The 25419-nt window shown below is 32.9% G+C and overlaps 1 long non-coding RNA gene across 17 annotated transcripts; it reads left to right on the forward strand.

The window, feature by feature from the left end:
• Window positions 1–8: 8 nt before the first annotated feature.
• Window positions 9–24735, forward strand: LOC150030953 (uncharacterized). 17 transcript variants are annotated; one of them, XR_016526332.1, is made up of 11 exons: window positions 16823–17373; window positions 17769–17892; window positions 18092–18160; window positions 20910–20992; window positions 21113–21265; window positions 21688–21747; window positions 23133–23294; window positions 23393–23460; window positions 23640–23693; window positions 23780–24193; window positions 24349–24735. It is a non-coding gene; the product is annotated as an uncharacterized LOC150030953 (long non-coding RNA). The 17 variants fall into 17 exon arrangements; XR_016526333.1 differs by having other exon boundaries at window positions 18092–18156; XR_016526328.1 differs by lacking the exon at window positions 20910–20992 and having other exon boundaries at window positions 16825–17373; window positions 17985–18156; window positions 21039–21265.
• Window positions 24736–25419: the final 684 nt, after the last annotated feature.

The following is a 25419-nucleotide window of genomic DNA, read 5'->3' on the forward strand; positions in this document are numbered from 1 at the left end:
TTCTTGAATAACAAGTTAATAATTTTTTTCTAGAATATGTTTTATGGGGAATAAGAAGGGAAATGACAAACAGAGTATCAATTATCCAGCCAAAATGAGAACAATGGAGTTCACTAGAAGAAAAAAAATGGAAGAAGAAAAAAACTCTCCAATCTATATTAAAAAGACAACAATTTTCTAGTTGATGAAACTTAAAAGTTTTTTTTTTTTTTCTTTTTTTGAGTATCCAAATAACTTAATAGTTACTAACACAATACTATAAAGACTAGTCAATGTGCATGTAAGATCAGAAAAACAAGGATAAAAGTGGAGTATCATCATGTAAAAGTGGAGTATCTTTTCACTTAACAATTTTGAAAGGCTTTGGATTGATAGAACATCTTCATGAAGTCTAGTTTAATATTTATCATTTGATGATCTCTTTCTAAAGGTAGAATTCGTTTGGCAAGTAAGTTCAAGCCCGTGATCAAGAAGACAATGGTGGAACTAGATGGTAATATGATCTCTTTCTAGAGTAAATGTCGTTTCCTTTAATCTCCTTCCCAGTCTTATATTACAATTCACGCCGCTCTATTTGTCATATGAGGAGGTCAGATCAGAATCCTACCATTGATTATGCAAGTTCAAATCTAAAAGAAGAATGGAGCAGGTGATCTGGATATAGGTATCTTACACAACCAAATTGATGAAAATCGAACCTATTTTTCAGAATTTGGATAAGATATTTTAATTAAGTCTCGGGTCAAATTCCATAGTTGGAAGTGAGATATCTAACTTCTTTGTAGTTTCCATTCTTACATGAATTATTATGAATGTGTTAAGTTCATTGTAATGTCTATTTTGTTGGTGTATATTTTTGCTCAGTATTGTCTTGTAAAGGGTCGGCCGACAAAATCACAGACGAAGCTTTATGGTATTTCTTTTAATTATTGGAAAATGAGGGCTCCTGGGTATGTTCTCAAAAGGGAAGGCAGAGGTAGTACTTCGAATGGCGAAGAGAGGCGGCTCGGTAAAGAAGGAATGAGAAATCGTCAAAGATGACTTCTTTGTTGGCGAAACGAAGGGCTAGTTGTTTCTCTCTCCATCTTATGGTCTTTCACTTGATTTCTTTCTTCTTGTCCTTCTTCTCCTTCATCTTCTTATTCTATCTCTGTTTCGATTTATTTTCTCATCTCTTGCTTAATTTTCCTCCATTCATATGAATATGTATCTCAATATCTTTTTTTTGTTTTTCTGTTTTCTTCATCTCATTTCCATTTATACTCCTTTCTTCTATTTCTTTCTCTCTTTTTGTTTGCCCTTTGTTAAAATTTGATACTTCATGTATTATTATTTAGTTTATAGCAAAATGTCATTAAAGCTAAAATATTGAAATATTAGTTAAGTAACTTGGTCATTAGTGTCGATTAGTGTGGATGTTAGTTTAAACAATATAAAAAATTGTTACGACTGTTGTATTTGGTTAGTTCATCATGTACTTTTTTGCTAGGTTGAATCACTTTATTTTTGTCCCCAATTCAAGTTATGGAGTAGAAGAACACACTAAAAGGTATGAAAAAGTTGTAGTAGTCTTTTACCTTCAGGCTATTAAATTTGAGTGATTTAGTCACATATTAACTCTAAATCTTGCCTAGAATATTTTTCTATCTTAAAATCTAGCTCTTTATCTTATCATTGTTTTAAAAAATATTTGAATTAGTCTTTGTCAAATATTATGTCACACTTGAGTTTATGATTTTTCTGTTCCTTGATTTCTTGAAACTAGCTGATCTTTATTTTTTGACTTATTTTATTTCTCTTTTAATCGGTTCTTTGAGTGATTAGTTGTTTAGGATTGTGATTTATGATTCTATAGGGCATGGACAAAGAAAAAGAGATGACATTTTAGTTCGTGGGTATTTTCATCTCCAGAATAGAATCTCAAATTAAAATCCTAAGTTAGTAACTGACAAATCAGAATTGGAATTGATTAAATATGTCAAGCGGGGATAAAAAAAATTCACTTTTAACTTTTTGTATTTTATACTCATGCTCCTTTGCCTTTTTGCATAATCTTTTTTGGTTCTATACAGGCCAACGGAGGATTTATAATGAGTGCAAGTCACACAATCTAGGTGGACCTGAATACGATTGGGGTATTAAGGTGATTTTTTTTAAAAAAAAATATTTTGCACTGCCCTTTATATTTAATTAAATGAAATTATTGGTAAAAATGCAACCTTTTGATGAAGCATAATGCTTTTGTTGCAAAATGTTAGTTGAAAATTATGATCTTTATCTTATAATCCATGACAACTACAACAATGATGTATCTATGTTTATCTGACTTAAATGCATTGACTTTTCAGTTTACTTATAGCAATGGGCAGACTGCACCTGAATCAGTTACAGACAAAATATATGGAAACACCATTTTGTTATATTTTTTTTTTTGTTCAATTTCTTGTTTACTTTCAAATTAGTCAATTTTCATGTTATATTGCATTCAATATTTTGTACATTTTTATTCTTTTCTTGTTTATATGAAAGTTCTCTTTGAGTCGTCTGGGTCCTCAGTCCTCTTGTGAAGTGCCTATTTATTTGTTTTGCTATTCTTACGTTCTCACTTCTTGGTGGAAACTAAAAATCCCATCGAAAGTTCATTTATTTTCTTGGTTGGTTCTTTGGGAACTATTAATACCTTCCATGTCTTGCAAAAAACCTCCTAAAGTGGCAAGTTTTGTGGAGCATAGCCGAGTTCTAAATATTTACCTTGGTTGTCCCTTTTCCACTAGAGTCTCCAGGTGTTTTTGGTTGGGATTTGTTGTAAGCCTTTTCTTTTTGCTAAGGTTGGGTTTTCATCAAATGTTGGTGGAGGTCTTTATCTGTATACAAATTTATTAATTTCATGGAGACCAAATGTGTTTTAAAGTAGATTAAATTTGTTACATTCGCTTGGAGACCAAATATCTCTTTTCATTTGTTCAATGAAAAATTCCGTTTCATTGAAACCCTCTCTCTCTCTCGTTGTTTTAGCCATAAAAATTCTAGTCTCTTGCTGGCCAAATCCTCACATCAGGAACTCATATGGAGCTTTTGAAGAACCGAAATCCCTTCTTAGAGTGTTATCCATTTCATCCACAAGCTCTTTCCTCTTATTCTAGTCGAGTCCTTCTTCATCTTCTTGACCTTGTCGAACACTCAATTTTCCACTTCTTTCATTGATTCAATCTTTCATTTCTCTACCTATCTCCCCATTTTCATTTTCATTTCTCTCCTACCAATGTCTCCACCTTTCATCGCTAATGCCGATGTTTCCCCCGTCATTGCATCTTCTCCGTCGGAGATCGGCCGTGTTTCTACTGTGTATAGTGAAGTCCAAGCTCACCGTATCGATCAACCTCACCCTTTTCCCTCTATTCTCAAAAACCCCTTCAAAATCCTCGATGGCCCTCCTAACTCTGAGTTGATTGATGTCTCGAAGGAAGAGTAGTGACATGCATTGAGTTTTGTTTATTCTTTTACTGTGTTTTTCTTATGATTATAGATCTCGCTTTTGTTTGGAACTTGAGTTTTACAGAATGAGTTTGAGGCCAGTTGCTACTTCTTAAGGTTTTAGAGTGTTTGAGTTGTGTGTTATATGTGCGTGCAGATGAGATCACAAAGCTGTTTCCTGATCTTTTCGGCCAACCGTCGGCAATGTTGGTGCCAAGTGATTCCAGTTCGATGCAGATGAATAAGAAATTGAAGATTGGAGTTGTCTAGTTTTGTGGCCAAGCATTGAGAGGGCATAATGTGATTTCTAGACTATTTGGTAGGGTCTCATTGTGTCCACATTTATAAATCAAGAATAAATGTTTGGTTTTCTGTTCAAGTTGTGGCTAATTAGCAGATTCTATAATTTTGTTGAAGATTTCCTACAGGTTCATGCAAAAGGAAGCACGTTGTATGGTTTCAAGGGTGTCCTACAGGGATCATGAAATGTAAATATGTAGAACTGACTGCATAAATTTAAACAGAGAGATAATTTTGATGTATTTTCTTCACGCTGATGATAAGAATAAACTAAAGTGTGTTTGTAATATATTTTCACGTGTTTAATTTAAAAAATAAGTCATTTTAAAAAAAAATAAATGTTTGATAAGTATTTAAAATAACTTTTTAAATGTTTTTTTTAATAAATATTCACGAAGGATGTTTAAATAAAAATAAGTTTTTAAAAAAACCATTTTTCCACAAGCAAACAGATCCTACATAACTAACTAAATATTTATTTTATAAAGTAGTTCTTCAAACAGAGTTTATATTAACAATAGTAATAAAAATAAATTATTCATAACATAATAGTTATTAATTTATAAGGACAAATTTATAATATTTATTTTTTTTACTAACATGCAAATGATCAAAAATAAAATATTATAAAATAAAAACTCAAACATTCCTATAGGTTGGAAGTTTCTCAATCCCCCATGTTGTTGTATTAAAAAAAAAAAAAAGGTTAAATTCTAAAATAATTTTTTATTGAGAAATTTTCCAAATAGAAAAAATGTCAAACTATTTACAGAAAAAGTAAAAAAAAAAAACATTGATAGACACAGATAGATTTCTATGCCGATAGACTTCTGTCAGTCTCTATGCTAGATAAAGAATATTAAGATTTTATTATTTTGTGTAAATAGTTTCCCTATTTTTTAAATTTTTTTTGAAAATCTCCTTTCCTTAAAACTATTAATAGATAAAATTTAGTCAACGAGTATACCAAATAATGAATGATTAAATAAACGATATTAAGAAAATCAAGGTAATCTTCATACCCTGTTTTTTATTCTAAGAAAATCATGTTCGATATATTTGTATGAAAGAATTTATATCTATTTGTTTACACTTTTTGCAATTTTTTTAGTACAACAAATATGAGGGATGGAGATCTGAAGGTGTAACGACTGGTTCCTTACATATTATGGTCCAACCGCTACGACATGCATACTTAGACTTTTCTATCATGAGATAGTTTTGGCAAAAATCTCAAAAGAACATATCTAAGATTTTATTAATTAAGTAGAAAACTATATAAAAAGTTTATTTTACAAAACACCAGGATCCATAAAACATTAGCGTAGTGATACAAAAATGTATGTGCCTATAATAGTGAGTTTGATGGTTGGCCATTTGAGCGACATCCAGTTCTGCCACTATGCTGTGTCCTTACCTAGAAAGTCTATAAAAATAGGATGAGTATATAATATACCCAGTAAGTATTTCTCACATAGGGTAGTGACCAAATGCACAATCACATGCAACATGTCCTGAAAACGTATGATTGGGACTGAAAACATATAATAACATGTGGTGGTCGGTTATGCTTCTAACGTAAATTTCTCCGCCCTGATAGAAAGATGAGGACTTAGGCGGAAACTAACTCATCTGATGATTAGCGGGTCATGTAGTCAGTAGGGCCAGAGTCGCATCCAACATCAACCATTAACATAAACGTAAGTGTAACGACCCGAACCCTAGGATCTAGGTAAGGCCGTTACTAAAATAAATGCATGCAAAGAATTTAAAACGACGCTCAGTTATTTGAAATAAATGCTAATTAAAAACAAGAGAAGTTCAAGAGACATTTATTAAATGCCATTATTAAAAACAATAATAGGGTACCCATAAATCATAAAGGTTAATAAATACATATAAAAAAAACAATCCTTAATAATAAGTTTCAAACATCAAAACTAAACATTTAAGGGAAACATGAAAAGAACTCTAAATCTCATGTTGCGGAAGCGTAAAAACTAGTCCCAGTGGCTCGATCATGAATTCCGCTGCGCCATCGCCGGTGCATCTCTACCCTTACCTGAAACATCAACATAAGAAAGAATGAGTATGAAATACTCAGTAAGTAGCCCCACCACTGGGGTCAGGCTAGGCATCTATGTCCTCTAGATACCCGCACATGGCACATAAATACATGTAATAGATGAGAGACTGAGTCCTATCTTATTGTAGTTAAGTATGCTCACAAAACTGGTGAATCCCGAAGGAAACACAAAACTGGTGAATCCCGAAGGAAACACAAACTGATGAATCCCAAAGGAAACACAAAACTGGTGAATCCCGAAGGAAACACAAAAATGGTGAATCTCGAAGGAAACACAAACTGGTGAATCCCGAAGGAGACACAAACTAGTGAATCCCGAAGGAAACACAAACTCGTGAATCCCGAAAGAAACAAAAATTGGTGAGCATCTAACTAATCAATGAAGATATTCACACAGTCTTAACATGCTATGATTCAACATTGTACAGTTCTAAAACATACATAAAAATCCTTGATACCTTGGCTTCATCACATACACATAATTCTTAATAACATATTATACATCATCCATGTATAACTTATATCATAAATCCACAACATGCAAGTATGCCTCAACACCAGCAGATCAGACATCGATATATGAAAACACATACTATCACATACTAACGATCAAGCACTTAGGTGTGTATGTAAACAAATCAGAATCTATGCCAGAACATACTTTGATTCAGGTCATACTGTCAATCAATATGCTAACATTTACCATAACATACGCTTATTATGCTAGCATACACAATTAAAGCCTGGCCCGTGGGCAGTTCCAGTAGTAAGATTACTTACCTTTACTCGCAAACTCTAGAAACTAGCAAGCTCAACCTCTTCCTTGTCCAACGAAACCGAAAGCCCACAGGATCAAACTTAAATCACCCAAAACAAAGACACCAGGAAACCTCAAGATCCAAACCTCAACATCGGGGCAAATTATTTTAGGCCGCAGTCTATGGTTCAGTCAAACTTAAATCGAGAAATTCATAAACATACAACATGCTTAACAACCCACATAAGTTTAGAGCCTTACTCTTCACCAAGATTCGTCGACTACCCCTTTACTCGGCTGGACGACAACTTCAGCAACCTAAAATTTTTCCCTATATTCAAAACATGACGTGTACCAACAATTCAAGGCCAAATTCTAGTGACTACTCAAAATCCTCAAGGAATCCAATCAAAACAATTTACACTTACCCTTAATCCAAGATTCCGACAAAGACCAAAGCGAACCCGACGTGCAGGGACGATGGCGACCGACAGTGGTGAGGCTGGGGCGGCGGACGCGTGGCTGGAGGGAATTTGGACGAGCGGCCCAGCTGGACGGAGGCTCACGGCAGCGGCTGGAGAGCTTCTAGTTGCTCGCGGACGGAACGAATGGCTGAAAGGGACGACGCGACGGCGAGCGGCGTGGTCTGACTTGTGGGATCTGGTCGGTCGAAACCCACGAATGGCGAGCAACGTAGTTGGGGGGAGGTCGATGGCTGGGTGACTGGTGACACGCGGGGGCTAGATCCAGTGGTGCAACCGGTTGAAAGCGGACGTGCGACGCTTCTAGGTCGATGAATGGTGGTCAGTTGGAGGTGCACGACGACTGAGGGTGTAGCGGCTGGGTGTGCGGCAAGGAAGAAGAAAACGGAGGAGGGGCTCGCATGAGTGAGGGAAGGTGGTGGGGGGGGGGGGGTCCTTTTTATTTTAAAAAAATATACTAATAATAATAAAAGGAAAATAGTATAACTCTAATTAGATCCTTTTCTTAACCCACTTTATACTATTTAATTCTTTTCCTTTTTCCAAAAATAATTAATTCCTGCCATAACTTTTCAAATTGAATAATTTTTTAATAAATTCCACGACAACATTTAAATCCTCGCATTTATACTTTAAATTCAGAATTCCAAACATGTCCTTCAACTAAGGACAATTACTGAAAAGGGAAAAGTTTTACATTATTAATAAATAAATAAAAAGGTGAAGGATGTTACAGTAAGATTGGACTAGAGGGGTGCAACCATACATACCCTGCTAGCCCTAAAAGCATAACTTTTATCTAATTAAAATTTAATCTTATGAACAAACATAATGCATGGGGTCCCTTGTCGATAAACGTATTTTAAACATGTAATGCAACATAACAATAACATAATTATGCAACATATTAAAGGTACACTACCATGAAACACTTAAAAAGATGGTGAGATAACTACTTACTTTGACTGCGATCCTAGTTATTCCTTATTATTCCCTATGGTTTAATCAGTAGAGCTTTCCCTCTTAAAAGGAAATTTTAGGCAGCACTTCCCTTGCTTTTCCTCCTTCTAACTAACAGAATTACTTCACCATTTTCACACGATTTTTACTACTAAGTTTTGTTTGAGAATCCGTTTAACTGTCAGCCTAAAGCCTCCTATTATAGTTGTTTCCAGCTCTTCTCTGTGTGATAACTCATCCTACACATGGCTTCTTTAAAATTACTTAGGTTTAAGAATTTCTCTTAATAAGACACCTAATTTTGGCTAACGTTTGCCCTTACGTCATCCACCTTTGTTTGTATTCCATTTTGGGTTTTCCATGTATAATCTATAAGATCGTGGCCAAATTCAACCCATAATCCCCGCTTCTGTCCAAATCTTGCTCTTTCTATTCTCATAATCTCGCTCTCTCTAACTTTCTCGTTGGTTTGGATCTTGTGACTTTCTAGCTCTCGCTCTCGCTGGTTTGGCTCTCGTGGCTCTCGCTCTCGCTCTCGTGGCTCCTACTCTCTCCCATTGTCTCGCTGAGAATCTCGCTCTCTCCAATTTTCTCTCCACTCTCGCTTTCTCCAATTTTCTCTCCAATCTCGCTCTCTCCACTTTCGCTCTCTTCAATTTTCTCTCAAATCTCGCTAGTTTTCACGCGTTGGTTGCCTTCATCACTGCTTGTGGATTCCACTTCCCCTTTTTAACTCTTTCAAATTTTAAGAGTATATGGGCAATTAATTCTCCTCCAATTTTTCCAATGAGCAGTGCCCAAACAAAAAGTTATCTACGGCCCTTTGTCTCCTGAATTAGATAGCGTCCAATTTCTAATTAATCCTCCCTGATTCTGCCCCTTATTCATTATTTTTGGATAATTAATAAATTTCTTGTTTTTTTCCAATTCTAAATTTTCACCCGATTTTCCTATTAAGTTTATATATTTTTCATTCTTAATTATATATTTTATTTGTTTTCCTGCTTTCTAAATTAGGGTTAGGGTATTACATTTACCACCCATTTAAATAAAATTTCGTCCTGCTTAACATTTGACATTTAATTTCTTGTAGTGTATGCGTACAAATTTGGGTTGTTACAAAAGGTTCATACATGTCAATTACCACTTAATTATGTGCACTTCGTATTTTGGTAAATACTCCAGAAAAAATAACATTCATGAACAATCAAATATGTATTCTATAAAATTATTATGGGAAGAAAAATTTGATAGATGAACGTATTAAAAATATTTGATTTATTCTGTTCTCATTTTTTTCTACCATATGTGGAATAAGGAAATCGAACCTCTAACTTCAAAATTGATTAGTAAAAGCTTATGTCAACTGAATTACGATTCATTTATTTATAGCACAACACTTCCAAATTTTCGATAAATGCACTTTCGACAAATGGTGTTTAACAAATTAGAATTTAATCATAAATTAAATTAATCTTATTTAATATGATAAAATCTATTCTAATATCATCTTAAATCACCGATTGACTCAAAAGCTTAAATTTGTAAGTGAAGGTAAATTTAATCTTATATCATCTAACATAAATGTTAGATAAGAATTAATAAAAGAAGGACCGACATAAAAATTACGCTCTCTCGATATAAAATGAAACAATTGCTAATAAATCGAGAAAAATCTAAAATTTGAAAAGGTTTTAAGCCATTGAAGAAATTGAATAATTAATTCAAAAGTAGTACATAATAAAGTTTTAATAGGAAGGGAAAAAAGTCTACTGTTATGTTTGACCATATGCAATGCATAAAAGGAATGTTTGGTTGTCGAATTTTACATCATTAGTATGTCAATGAATTCTCACTGTATATTAAATTGAGCTATGAATTTTAGGCAAAATAATGACAAGTAAATTTGACTAAGTTACATCTCTATTAAAATGAGACTTTTCAAAGTTTGTGTCATTCGAAGTTCCGAAGATCAAGAGAGAATTTATATAATTACAACTGACCTAAATTTTAACTTTGTTTTGATTAGATGTACATGAAATTTTTTTTATGGCTTTGTCAAGTTTATTAGTTAAAATATTACTTTGATTATTATATTTCGGATGTCATTTAATTTTGATTTATGTACTTTTAAATGTCAAATTTTAACCTCTATTCACTAAGAAAAAAATATCCATATTAACATTCCATTGAAAATATGTTAATGGGTAAAAGGATTGGAGTTGGTTGAATGTATTTACCGAAATAACTTAATCCTTTTTTGCTAAGACCCGCATATAAGAAACAAATCCAAAAATTGATACCTTACCTATTACCTATTACCTAAATAAATCAAAATTGCATAGTGTATTTTCTTATTCGAAAATTATTATTATTATTCAACCATTCATAATTTAAAAAATAACATTTGAAATACTAAACTCAAGATTAATGAAAATTAAATAGATTAAAATTAAATCAAATGAAACCGAATACAGAGTATAAAAATCAATATGATATTTTAACCTAGGTTTTTTTTTTTTTTTTTTCTGTTTGAAAAGGTATTTTAACCTACTTTATATAAGTCAAAGGTAATGCATATTGGTTGGTCATGACAACTCAACAAAATCACTATCGAATAAAGATAAAAAGTATTGTATTGTAGTGGCAAGATTGAACATCTAACCTATAGAAATTGGATTCTAATTTAAATAATCATTTAATAGCTATCCATTAAATATTAGTTGATAATAAAAGAGAGTGTTTGGGGTGGAGAGGTGAGATGAGATGAGTTGAGATATGAACTCAATTCATTGTTTGGGAGGCTAACATCGTATGTCACCGACATTTTATACCATGTCTACCAATAGTACACTCAGTTCTCGTCACTACTGATGTCTCATTGCTCAACTCTGGCGACCACCTTCAACGACCAACTTCAGTGACCAAACATGTTCTTAATTATCATACCAATCAAAATGGAATTTCTTTTATTTATTTGAAATAGAAAAAGATAAAATAAAATTGTGAAATCAACAAGAGCGTTGACATAGTGCTTGTACTATCGATCTCGAAGTCTGAGGTTCGATTCCCCACTCCACACTTTAATTAATTACAATACCTTCCAAAAATAAAATAAAATAAAATAAAATTGTGAGATGAAGGAGAATGACTAGTAAGAACAAGATTGTTGACTTGACATATTTTCAAACATAACGGTCAAATTTCTGCTGTTTGCATTACGATCACTGACCGGCTAGATGGTGCTGCCCGCAGTCAGTTTCTAAGAATTATCTTCAATTTTGCAGCCACCTCAATAAGCTTTCCTCTTTTCTCTCTCTTTTTTCACCTTCTTACAAGATATTACTATAAATAAATAAATAAGAGAAAAAAAAATTATTTTATTTTGTTTTTAAATTTGGCTCTACTTTTCATTTAGTTTCTAGGTTACACTTTCAAGTTGAGTTCTTTTTTTCCCCAATATGGTCATAATGTTTCGAAATTTAAATTTTTAACCTAAAATTTTTACTAAATACTCACTTTTAATTTTTGATGTGAATATCTATTATTTTATTTAAAATAATTATAAAGTATAATTGTAAATTAATTCATATACAATTAATACTAAAGATTGAAAGCGAATCATTTGTAAAAAAATTGATATTAAAATTGTAAATCTTAAAACATAGTAACTAAATTGAAATAAAACTCAAACCTAGATGGTAGAATTGTAATATTTGGGATTAAATTCAAATCAAACTAAAAAATCAAGAATGAAAAGTGTAACATCTCTAAACTTTGGAACCAAATAAATACTAAACTTAAAACTTATTGACCAAAGATATATTTTTTTTAAAAAAAATAATATAAATATCTATTACACAAATTAGAGATGCTTTGATTAACCAAAGAAAAAAATATTTTCCAGAAAAGTCATTTTTATTTAAAATATATTTTTTAATAAAAGAAATTGTTTAATATATACTTTGAAAGGATTTAAAAAGCTATTTTGAGTGATTGTCAAATACTCTAATTTTTTTCTCAAATGACTTATTTTTAAATTTTACCCACTTAAAAATTAATTAAATTACTAAAATTTCAACAACGAAGCTAAATATGAGTGAAATAGTTAATATGAGGTTAATGGAGGGAATAAAAAGCACCTTAAATCCAATTAAAGTTTCTTCTTGTCTTCCGAAAGTTTGTTTTCATTATTTTTACTGTCACATAAGCAATAAGTTTAATATAATATATTTTTTTTAAATGTTAATATAAATAATATTATCAAATTAATGATCATATATATGTTAGTTAATTCAATAATGAGGATTATTTAGACAAGACATAAAATATATACTATTAACTAAAAAATTAGAGATTCGAAACTTCTATTTAGACATATTTTTAATATTCAAAATTTATGATTTTGGAAACTAAATAAATAACCTATAGAAAAATTGTAACGACCCAGATTTGTACGCATACAGGAAATTAAATGTCAAATAATAAGCAGGATGAAATTTTATTTAAAGGGGTGGAAATTTAGAAGGAAAAAAAATTAAAAAAATATATAATAAATTGGAAATTGGAAATTTTTATCAAGGGCGAGCGGGAGCGAGAAAGTGGGAGAGAAAAAACCCTAAAATTGAATACAAACAAAGAATGATGACGTAAGGGCAAACGTTCTATGGTAGTGTACCTTTATTATGTTGCATGGTTATGTTAATTGTTATATTGCATTACATGTTTAGAACACGTTTCTCTACCAGGGAGCCCATGCATTATGTTTGTTCACGATTACGTTAAAATCAAGTTTTAATTAGGTGTAAGTTATGCTTCCAGTCTAATCTTATGGTTATGCTAATGGTTGATGTTGGATGCGACTCTGGCCCTACTGACTGCATGACCCGCTAATCATCAGATGGGTTAGTTTCCACTTAGGTCCTCATCTTGTCACTTCATCGTTTAATCCATTAAATTTATTAGTTTTATTTATATTGTAATATAACTTGCAAATGTAGATAAAATTATTTGCTTTCTCAAATATATATTAATATCGTAATATTGTAGATAAAATAGATTGCTGACAGAGTTTTGAGGGGAAATAGAATTGTGATTATGAAATTGTTGTTGAGTTTGAGTGTTATCAAATTGAGAAGGAAAGCAAAACACATTGTTTTCTTCCATAATTCGTATGGTAATTTTTTGATTATGTATTGAAGAATGAGAACAGTTTGGTCATTTTATAAAGCCAAAGCAATGGTAATAAAGATTCTTTATATCTCTCTATTTTGTAATATTTTAGTTCACATACTTTTAATTTTTGTAACAATTTAATATATACGTCATAAAAGAATATTCTATCCAAATTAATGCTAGTTTTTATTATTTAACAATTTTGATTTTATAGTTTATAAACATATTGGATGTCTAATTAGTATATTGATCTATCCATGTAGATGAATTTTGTCGAGCCTTAATATAATTTGATTTCAAAATAAAGACTGATTGTTATAGATTTTCAAATACATAAATTAAATTGAATGTAAGGCGAATTATTAGTTTTACCGTAGTTTAAATACCAAAAGTGATTTTAAAGCGAATTATTGGTCTTTTCGCAAGCAACCGTCTTAATCCAAAGCTGAGATAAACCTTATCTACGCGCTTTGGCTCCCGCGTGGACAACACTTTCCTTGGAAATATACCACACATTTATTTTTCCAAAATTTCATTTTAATTTTAGTATTTATAACGTGTATTTTTCTATGAAAATTTTTGTTTTTATTTTACCAAATTTGATAAAAGTGACAATAATTAAGTTTAAAAAGTTATCGAAAGTTTATAAGCTAAATGTGTAACATTTGAAATATACCTTTAATAAAATAGAATAAGTACTATAATAGTATTTTATCTTCTTAGTCATTAATTGATTTTTTAGGAAAAAAATTAACTTGATAAAATATTATAAATTTTTATTTTAATTATTTAAACCTCTTTGGATAATGATTTCGTTTTCACATTTTTTTTAAATTTATGTTTGTTTCTTCCTAATTCTCTATTATGGGTTTCATCTGGAGATATCTATAGGGCGGGTGGGGACAAAATCGCATTTATGAAAACCATTTATTTTTAGTTTTAAAAAATTTCTTAGTTTTTTAAAACACATGATTAAAAATAGATAACAAAACATAGAAATTCATGTGTGGAAATAGAGTTTATATACGAAGTTTCAAAAATCAAATAATTATGAATCGAATAATGATTTGAAAAACTTCCCACATAAAATACTTAATAAATAGCTTAGGTTCATGCACATGTGACACAATAAACATGAATAGATTGACCTATAAACTACGCAAAACTAACATCCAATATACATGAATAGTTAAAAACGGTTCAATTCCATTTCAAATTCGGTTTTCGAAAGTGAAATCGAACCGAACCGAATTAATTCGGTTTCAAAATTTCTTCAATTTACATACAATACATCATAATACTCTCTTTGTTCTATTTTTTCCTCTTCTTTTCTTTCATTTTATTCCTTTCTTTCTTCACCTTTCTCCTACTTTCCCATTTTTAGCATTTAATTTTTATTTTTTTTTTAATAATATTAAATTTTGGAAGAAGGGGAGAAAGACGATGAAGGTGAAAAAGAAGAAGAAAATAATAAGATAAAAGAAAAAAGGGGGCGATGAAGACTACAACGGTGACCAACTATGGATGGAGAAGGGGAAAGAATAAAAAAATAAATTATATTTTATGATTTTTTTTTTTAATTTCTTAATAAAATAAGTTGTAAGTACTATTTTGGTCCCGAAACTTTTAACCTTGTTCTACTTTGGTCCTAAACTTTAAAGAACATTTGTTTTTGTCCATGAACTTTTATAAAGTGTTCATTATGGTCATTGGAGTTAATATTATGTTAACATTTAAGGATTAATTTTATTTAAAGATGAAATTACATTCAACATGGGTTGAGCAATATGGATGTAAAGTAAAATGTCAATGACCAACGCGTTCAAATAGTGAAACTTCCAAAATCTCGAACCCAAAATGACTTTTGAAGCCTTATAAAATCGTTTTACCACCTAATTCAAATGTGAACCCCTAGATTTTTTTCGCATGACTAACTTATTTGGTAACATAATTATCAAAAAATACAAGTCATCTCACTATTCTATTTAAGAGTTAATAGAATTTTAATAGTAGAGACCAAATTAAATGAACTAGAATGAATGTTTTTGAAAGTTTAAAGATAAAAATAAAACAAGATACAAAGCTTAAGGACCAAAATAGAATTTAAATCTAAAAATAAATTGCCACGTTAGCTCTCATTAGCCACACTGATACTGAAAACCTTACAAGTCACTAAAATGCTATTAAATTCAAACATTATGATTATGAGTTAAAATGTCGATTTGAAAATTTATGAATTAAAATATCGCTAAATCTAAATCTTTAGAATAAAAGTTGTGCAATCCTTGCATTTGAAGAATTGGAGAGCGAGAAACCCAGCGAGCGAGGCTGGCGAGAGTACAGAGAGCGAGATTGAAGGAAAATTGGAGAGAGCGAGAATTGTAGCGAGAAAGTTAGAGGGCTACTTAGCGAGACCTGGAGCGAGAGCGAGAGCGAGCGGGAGCGGGAGCGAGAGCGAGAGCGGGAGCGAGCGGGAGCGGGAGCCGTTACGATGAAAAGCCTTAAGCGAGCGAGCGCGAGCGGGCGGGAGCGGGAGCGAGAGCCCTTACGTGAAAAGCCTTAAGCAGCGAGCGGGAGCGAGAGCATGCGAGAGCGAGCGAGAGCGAGAGCGAGAAAGCTGGAGAGAGCGAGACGGAAGAGAAAATTTGAGAGCGAGAGTGGAGAGAGCGGCAAGAAAGCTGGACAGTGTTTGATTTAGGTTTCAAAATGTAACGATTTTACTCTTGAGATTTGAAATTTGTTTTTATTTGATCCATACGTTTCAAGATTTACATTTTTAACCTCGATTTTTTACTAGCTACTTACTTTTTGTATTTGGTGTTAATGTTTATTACTTAATTTAAAAGAATACAAAGAATTACAATTAGTTAAGTTTAATCTTTATCTGTATTAAATTTTAAATTCACTTCATAATTATTTTAAATTAATTAATAGACATTAATGCCAATAACTAAAAATGAGCATTTAATGAAAAATTGAGGTTAAAAGTATAAGTCTTGAAATATAGAGACCAAATCGAAACAAAACTTAAATCTCAGTGGTAAAATTGTAACATTTTGAAACCTAGTTAGGGATTTCAAAACTAAACTCAAAACTTGAGGACTAAAAATGTAACATTTTGAAACTATTTCAAAATTGAGGAAAGAAATATGTATTTTTCCTTAAAATATATCAATGAGTAGAAATTCTTCAGAATGTTGGACAAAATCGATAGATGAAATGATGTAATATCGATCATTGGATCATTAGACCTTCATTTATTTAGTTCATCTTTAATATTTTCACAACTACTATTTTACTTTTAGCTGCCAATAAGAGATAGTTATTTTGAAATAGTATTTACTGTAACAAGAGATAGTTAATTATAATCTTATGGTCTCATCCGCCTCTTAATAGTAAAAGTAACGTAAGAGTGATTTTGAAAGGATTAAAAATACTTTATTATTATTAATAAATAAAAAAAACAAATACATATAAGTATAAGTTGAAGTTTCCAAAATTTAAATAAATAATTTAAAAAGAATCCCTAGTTGAATAATAAATAATTTGACGCCTCCATCTTTGCCTTTTTCTTCCCTTACTCATTCCCTGCAGCAGCAAACCCCAGAAACCACCTCTCTTTCTTTCTCTCTCCTTCCTATAAAAACACAGACAAGCCCCATTTGAATCTCTGCTTTCTCCTAACAAAAAAATAAAAAGTAAAAAAGCTGATAAAAGTGACAATAAATTTGATAAAAATAAATAAATATTTAAAAAATAATTTCCAGCTGGAGAGTGTTTGTTATTTATTAGCAAAACTCAACGGGCCAAAATTTTGAAACCCTACTCCTCAGACGTTGTACTTCCTCCAAAATTTTGAAACCCTACTCCGATCCCCTCTCTCCCATTGTCGCTCCTTTCGTCGCCGTTACAGGGCCAGACCTTCCTCACTTTCCATTCTCATTTCATTGTCGCTCCCTTCGTCGCCGCACTCTGCTCCTTCGACGATGACGCCATTGCTCGCCAAGTCACTGATCTTGTTCGTCGATGTTACTGAAGTTAACGGTGATGGATCTCTTTGCGACGACTTTATCGCCAGAGTTTCGGATCGGCTTTCTTCTGGCGCGTTGTCTTGGAGCCGCCGTCAGGTGTATAATATGGTAATCTTGTTTGTTCTACTGTTCTAGATTCGTGCGTATTTCGTTGTCAAAGGAGTGTGATTTTTTTTCTTTTTCCATTTGTTCCTTTTAGCTTCATTGTTATAGAATGCTTAGGTCTGCCTGTAGTGTTAATAAGAGACTGATTTCACTTCAACAGGCAGGAAACCAATTACACATGTTTTTTCTTCGTTTTGTTTTTTACTTTTTTTTTTTTTTTAAAAATTTCGGGGAGGAGTAAAAAATTGGCTACTACTGCCAGACCACTTTCTCAGAGTTTAGTGGACACTTAACGAACCAGCCAAACAAATGACAATGAAAAGGAAAGTTACAGCAATAAATTCATAATGCTACAACAACCAAAGGAAACAAACATTACCTAATATCAAACTCTTCAGATTTCTGTACAGCTTCTTCAGAAATCTGTACAGCTTTAAACTATCGGACAACAAATTTCCATGGCCAAATTAAGAACAACGATGGCCTCGTGTCAAATCTCGTGCCAGGCCTTGAATTACCAAGGTGATAAACTGAATAATTCGAAAGAAGCAAATTATTTTGTACTGCGCATATGCATTTTTTATGACAAGTTCTGAATTACTCTTCATATGCAGCAAGGAGATACGGGGAGAGATCCTCTTTGTTCTATATAAATTGACCACAATTCAATATGCATCTAACCATAGCACTGAAAATGATATTCTCTCTGCATTTTGCCCAGAACTTCTGTTTCTATCTCTGGAGGCGCTCATGAAGACTCAAAATGATGATGTCCGATTGAACTATGTAGGTTTGTCAACTTCTTCAAAACCACTTTTTTTTGTGTTTCCTAGACCGAACATGATGGCTAAATCTTCTTTCTGGTTTATAATTTGTAGCTGGTGGTGCATGAGTTTGGGTGATATTTTTGAATGTTTGCATTTGCGTACAAATGAAGCCCAGTTTCTCATTTTTCATCTTCTTTTATCTGATGTGTATTGATTTGTATACTGACAACTACCAGAATAAATGTTTTAAAAAAAAAGCTATGAAAAGCTATGTCATAATGGATGGAAAACTGAAAATGATGTATTGATTTGTATACTCATCTTCTTTTATCTGATGTGTATTGATTTGTATCTAACTATTCATGTTCATTCATTCATTGTGCATCACTACTAGAATAAATGTTTAAAAAAAAAGCTATGCAACATAATTATTTCCAACCTTGAGAATACTACATGATCATTCTATACTGACAAATAACTTGAATGCTTTGAGAAAATACAAGAAATGGATACTCGTGGTATTATGTCATAATGGATGGAAAACTGCATACCTTAATGGTTGCAACAAGGCCCAACCTGAAACACAATAAAGCTGCATTAGTCCTTTCTAAATGTAGTAAACTCATAGCTTTATTAAAAATTATAAATCTCTCTGCTTATCATAACTAAGCAGCCCCAAAAGAAATTAATTTTATCAGTACAAGAACAGCATAAAATGAACTAAAATATGAAAACCCCATAGAAAGATCCATGACCATCTTGTGGCAAGGCCGATAACAGAAAATTTTCAAACACTCTATGGAAGGAGTAGAAATTAAGTTTATTCACTACTTAAATCCCAATTAGAGTAGTGGCCCAAAATGAATAAAAAATTTGAAATTCCAAAGCAACAAGATAAATCGACCTATTTGAGCTCGGACTTAGGATATGCCATTCCACCAACAAAGTTGCTTGCCAGGATATTGAAGAAAGAAAGCAAAAGCTAAAAGAAAATGCAACTCAAAACATTTTGTTCATGTGCAAGTTTTTTCCAGACTTGAAGAACCATTTTACAAAATTCAGCTCAACCACATAGCTGCGCATCTACAGTATGGTTATAGGTTTCAATTCGATATTCTACCCCCAAAAGATATACCCAGATGACTTTTCATCTACCCGACTTCTTAGCTCAACTCTAAGTTTCTAAATTATGATTAGTCAATCCCGTAAACAAGATAAGATCACTTATCCAAAGATTTTAATCGACTTCTTTTCCAATAAATTAACAAACGCTGCCCTGAATGACTAAAATTTTGCAATGGCATATCAACTCTTAAGTTTCTATCAAAGGTCCTCTGCTTTCGTCAGACTAAGATCTCCAACTTAACACTGTGGAGCTAATAATTAGTTATCTATCCTCAGAGGGCACTTCCATCAAGCCAAACCAACTATTGGTTGAAGAAAATATAGTGGATTATGTATTTGAGATATTACGATTTTCAGGTGAGCAATCGTAGTCCTGAAAATTCTGAACAAGCATAATCTGTCAGGGATAAAGATATCTAGCTATTTTTTTTAGATCGAAAGGACACAGATGTACAACCTATGAAACAAATCCTAATCGTAGTCTTGAAAATTCTTGAACAAGCATAATCTGTCAGAGATAAAGACATCTAGCGATTTTTTTTAGAATTCAAGGACACATATGTACAACCTATAAAATAGTTCCTGTTCAAGTAAGGTCGTAGATATCTAGCTATTTTTGTGTTGGTAAATACATGAAAACTAGTCAAGGTCATAGATATCTAGCTATTTTTGTGCTGTTAAATACATGAAAACTACACATTCTTTTTTCAAAATAGTTCATATGCCAGAAACTTCGAATTCTAGGATAATGAAATGAGTTGCACATTGCTGAAGGTAAGGATCCCTTAACAAGGGCTTGCGTCTTCAGGCCCTTGATCTTCTTTCAAGAGCTGAATTGCCCTTCAATCAAAGGCTTGCGGTCGGATTTGCAACACTAATTCTAGTGTTGGGTCATGTTGCTAAAGTTCCTTTCCATCCAATTCACAGCCAAACACTTGGTCTCATTTTGAAATGCATTTCTCAGTGTCCTGGAGTAGTGGTTGTATCTCGTATTGAAGAACTAGTTCTTATTTTGACGAGTATGCTCCGTAAGAATGTGACTGGGGAGATGGGCATACATTCAGACACATTTGCAACAACCCGTGCAATCCTGGTCACGATTATGAAGTCTCCATCTCATAGGGTGCCACATCTAGCAACATCAATTCAAGAAGTATTAGAACATGTAGTTTTATTTCGTCTTAGTACATTCGAAACACAACCAGGTCAACTTTTACATTCTTTATACCTTCTCAAGGAGTTCTATATATATATTCAAGTCAATACTGTCATGGACAACTATATCACCAAAGAAATGAAAAATTGTGCTCTTGATGTATGTACAACACACTACCTTGGCTTTTAGCAACTATCAATGTAACTGAAGAGGAACTTGTTTTGGGGGTATTTGAAACTTTTCATTCGATTTTGCTCCAAAATCCTGACATCAGGACCATAGATTTTGCAAACACACTTCTATCTGCTTGTTGTTTGAGTTTCTCTTTTAGATGTCTAGGCTCATTTCTATATGAAAAGATGAAATGGAGAGTGTATCTAATGCTCAGTTCTCCGGTGGATGTCATCTTTGGAAATGATTTCACTGGCATTAGAGAACTTGTATCATTTTTTCCATCTGATCCAGTTGATTTACTGTTTCTACTTGGACAGGAAAGCTCCAATGACTCAGATCTTTCTTCTTGTTAGTCTGCTGTTTTGTTGTTACTATATGTAAGTTCATTACATGATGATAGGTAACACACTTTTGTTTCTTCTTTCTTGTATCCTCTTTTTGCTTAGTATTGTCTTGTAAAGGGCCGGCCGGCAAAATCATAGACGAAGCTTTATGGTATTTCTTTTAATTATTGGAAAAGGAGGGCTCCTGGGTATGTTCTCGAAAGGGAAGGTAGAGGTAGTACTTCGAATGGCGAAGAGAGGCGGCTCGGCAAAGAAGGAATGAGAAATCGTCAAAGATGACTTCTTTGTTGGCGAAACGAAGGGCTAGTTCTTTCTCTCTCCATCTTATGGTATTTCACTTGATTTCTTTCTTCTTGTCTTTCTTTATCCTTTTCTTCTTTCTCCTTTTTCTTTCTTTTTTTTATCTCTGTTTCTCCGTCTATCTTCTCCATCTCTTGCTTAATTTTCTCCATTCATATGATTGTATCTCAATATCTTTTTGTTTTTCTGTTTTCTTCATCTCATTTCCATTGATACTCCTTTCTTCTATTTCTCTCTCTTTTTGTTTGCCCTTTGTTAAAATTTGATACTTCAAGTATTATTATTTAGTTTATAGCTAAATGTCATTAAAGCTAAAATATTGAAATATTAGTAAAGTAACTTGGTCCTTAGTGTTGCGTGTGTGTATCATTAGTGTGGATGTTAGTTTAAACAATATAAAAAATTGTTACGACTGTTGTATTTGTTAGTTAATCATGTACTTTTTTGCTAGGCTGAATCACTTCATTTTTGTCCATAATTCAAGTTACGGAGTAGAAGAACACACTAAAAGGTATGAAAAAGTTGTAGTAGTCTTTTACCTTCAGGCTATTAAATTTGAGTGATTTAGTCACATATTAACTCTAAATCTTGCTTTTTCTATCTTAAAATCTAGCTCTTTATTTTATCCTTGTTTTAAAAAATATTTGAATTAGTCTTTGTCAAATATTATGTCACACTTGAATTAGTCTTTGTAAAATTTAGCTCAAGTGCCTATTTATTTGTTTTGCTATTCTTACGTTCTCACTTCTTGGTGAAAACTAAAAATCCCATAGAAAGTTCATTTATTTTCTTGGTTGGTTCTTTGGGAACTATTAATGCCTTCCAGGTCTTGCAAAAAACCTCCCATATGTCTTAGGCCTGAATTGGCAAGTTTTGTGTAGCATAGCCGAGTTCTAAACATTTACCTTGGTTGTCCCTTTTCCACTAGAGTCTCCAGGTGTTTTTGGTTGGGATTTATGTTTTAAGCCTTTTCTTTTTGCTAAGGTTGGGTTTTCATCAAATGTTGGTGGAGGTCTTTATCTGTATGCCAATTGATTAATTTCGTGGAGACCAAATGTGTTTTAAAGTAGACTAAATTGTTACATTCGCTTGGAGACCAAATATCTCTTTTCATTTTTTCAATGAAAAATTTCGTTTCATTGAAACCCTCTCTCTCTCTCTCTCTCGTTGTTTTAGCCATAAAAATTTTAGTCTCTTGCTGGCCAAATCCTCACATCAGGGACTCATATGGAGCTTTTGGAGCATCAAAATCCCTTCTTAGAGTGTTATCCATTTTGTCCACAAGCTCCTTCCTCTTATTCTAGTCAAGTCCTTCATCTTCTCGACCTTGTCGAACACTCAATTTTCCACTTCTTTCATTGATTCAATCTTTCATTTCTCTACCTATCTCCCCATTTTCATCTTCATTTCTCTCCTACCAATGTCTCCGCCTTTCATCGCCAATGCCGATGTTTCCCTCGTCATTGCATCTTCTCCGTCGGAGATCGGCCTTGTTTCTACTGTGTATATCGAAGTCCAAGCCCACTGTATCGATCAACCTCTCCCTTTTCCCTCTATTCCCAAAAACCCCTTCAAAATCCTCGATGGCCCTCCTAGCTCTGCCGCTGACAATCCGGGTGTTTATTATCCATAGATCATTTACATTCTCTTCTTGTTTTGGAGTTTTTAGCCTTCATAACGTGTTTTTTTTTTTACTCTGTTTGGTAACTGAGTTGATTGATGTCTCAAAGGAAGAGTAGTGACATGCATTGAGTTTTGTTTGTTCTTTTACTATGTTTTGCTTATGATTGTAAATCTCGCTTTTGTTTGGAACTTGAGTTTTACTGAATGCGTTTGAGGCCAGTTGCCACTTCTTAAGGTTTTAGAGTGTTTGAATTGTGTTATATGTGCATGCAGATGATATCACAAAGCTGTTTCCTGATCTTTTCGGCCAACAGTCGGCAATGTTGGTGCCAAGTGATTCCAGTTCGGTGCAGGTGAATAAGAAATTGAAGATCGGAGTTGTCTAGTTTGGTGGCCAAGCACTGGGAGGGCATAATGTGATTTCTGGACTATTTGGTAGGGTCTCATTGTGTCCACATTTATAAATCAAGAATAAATGTTTGCTTTTTTGTTCAAGTTGTGGCTAATTAGCAGCTTCTATGATTTTGGTGAAGATTTCTTACAGGTGAGTAAAAGGAAGCACGTTGTATGGTTTCAAGGGTGTCCTACAGGATCATGAAAGGTAAATATGTAGAACTGACTGCATAATTTATCTACCCATATCGCAATCAGGTTAATTTTCTTGAAGAGATTTCTAGCTTTCAGTTGTTAGAATTGTTAGTGTGAATATGTGTGGTCTCGATGCGAAGTGATTGCCATTTGAATGCAATTCTTGATTTAAATGAATTTTTGTTTTATCAGGGTGGTTTTGATATGATATGCAGTGGGAGGGATAAGATTGAAACACTAGATCAGGTGAAATTCTTTCTTTCCAGAATTTTCATTTTGAGACGTCTTGGTTGTAGTCAATGCATTAATTGACTGTTCGTTTCTATTTCCAGTTTAAGCAAGCTGAAGAAACTGCTAAGAAGCTTGATTTGGATGGCCTTGTCAATTGGTGGAGATGATTCCAACACAAATGCCTGTCTCCTCGCTGAAAACTTTATGTATTTTTCAAAACTATGAAATTTGTTTATTGCCTCCCTCCTTTTTGCTCTCTCTTTCTTACTTTCATTGTCATAGATAAGCTATTATATGTTATTTTTATTGCAGAAATATAAGGTTGAGTAATTAATTACTATAGGGTACCATTTTTTGTGTGTGCAAGACTCTGTTATTTATATTCCCCTTCTATCTGTTGTTTTCAAATTAGGAGTAAGAATTTGAACCCGAGTGATTGGTTGCCCAAAACTATTGATGGTGATCTCAAATGCAAAGAGGTCACCACAAGTTTTGGATTTGATTCTGCTTGCAAGGTACTCATTTCTCTTTGTAACTGCTTTAGAATTGATATTTCGTTTGGATGAACTTTGGTAAAAAGTTGAAGTAGTTTCTTCAAGAATCAAGGAAAAAATGGAATATCGCATTCATGAGATGAGACTCTTAATAGGCTCTGCTGATATTTATGCAGATATATTAAAAAATGATTGGTAATGTGCACAAAGAGGAAATCATAATAAACATCAATCGAGAAAAGGTCCGGATTAAAACAGTCAAGATTCTGGAAGAACGAGAGAAGAAGAAAATGCCACCGTGGACGTGAAAGGCCCAGCTTGGAATAAGTAGTCCTTGAGTTACTATGTGAAGACCTCATCACGGATGCATTCTTTTCGAATATCCTTTTTCTACATCAATACTTCATGAACTTTCATCACCTTATTATTACCTGTTATCATATATTTGCTTTTACGTCTTTCAAAAAAAAAAAGAAAAAAGGGCGAGAAAAATTTTGCTAACTTTCTTTTATTGTTATCATTACCCTCTCAATGTTTTCTTTGCAAACGATCAAGGCACACGATTGCGAGGCGCTGCATGAAGATACAACTACTTTATTATTATCATTACCCTCTCAATGTTTTCTTTGATGGAATGCAAAGGAAGATCGCCGCAAAGAAGGAGGCATCGACAAACAATGCCGACGACAGCGCACATTTTGGGGTTGTATTTTTCCTTCACTCTATTCCAAATTCTGCACCATCGCATCGTATTTTAATTTTGAAAGTTTTATCACCGCATCCTGTTTGATTACCGCAATCATTTAACATTGATAAATTTAGTAAGTCGCCGCATGCTTTCTCTTTGCCATTTATGATTTCAATGATGAATCACATGCATCTATTTTTTTTTATATACTAGAGTTAACTTATTTTTAGGACAATCACCTCAAGAAATGTTTCTAAAAGTTAGTGGTCGGCTAGCTTTCTTTCAAACTGATCCTTTACCAAACTTCTTAAGAACATCGCATGACTTCTTTCAATCTATTGGCAAGGAGGACATTGTCGCATTTTAAATTTTGGGGTGAGGTATTTATTTTCAACCTTGCTATTTTTAGCTATATGAAGAAAAAAAAGGAAACTTAGAATAACAACTCCACTGCCAACGCAATGGAGAAACACATGTTGATAAGAGTTAAGTTGTGAATGACACATACCTGTAGTTGGATGTCCGCAAGACACACGTGGGGGCAAGCCAAAACGAAAGT

This window comes from Benincasa hispida, unplaced genomic scaffold, assembly GCF_027475165.1.
Source record: "Benincasa hispida cultivar pf3 unplaced genomic scaffold, pf3_genome.v1.1 HicScf1555, whole genome shotgun sequence".
Lineage (NCBI taxonomy): Eukaryota > Viridiplantae > Streptophyta > Magnoliopsida > Cucurbitales > Cucurbitaceae > Benincasa > Benincasa hispida.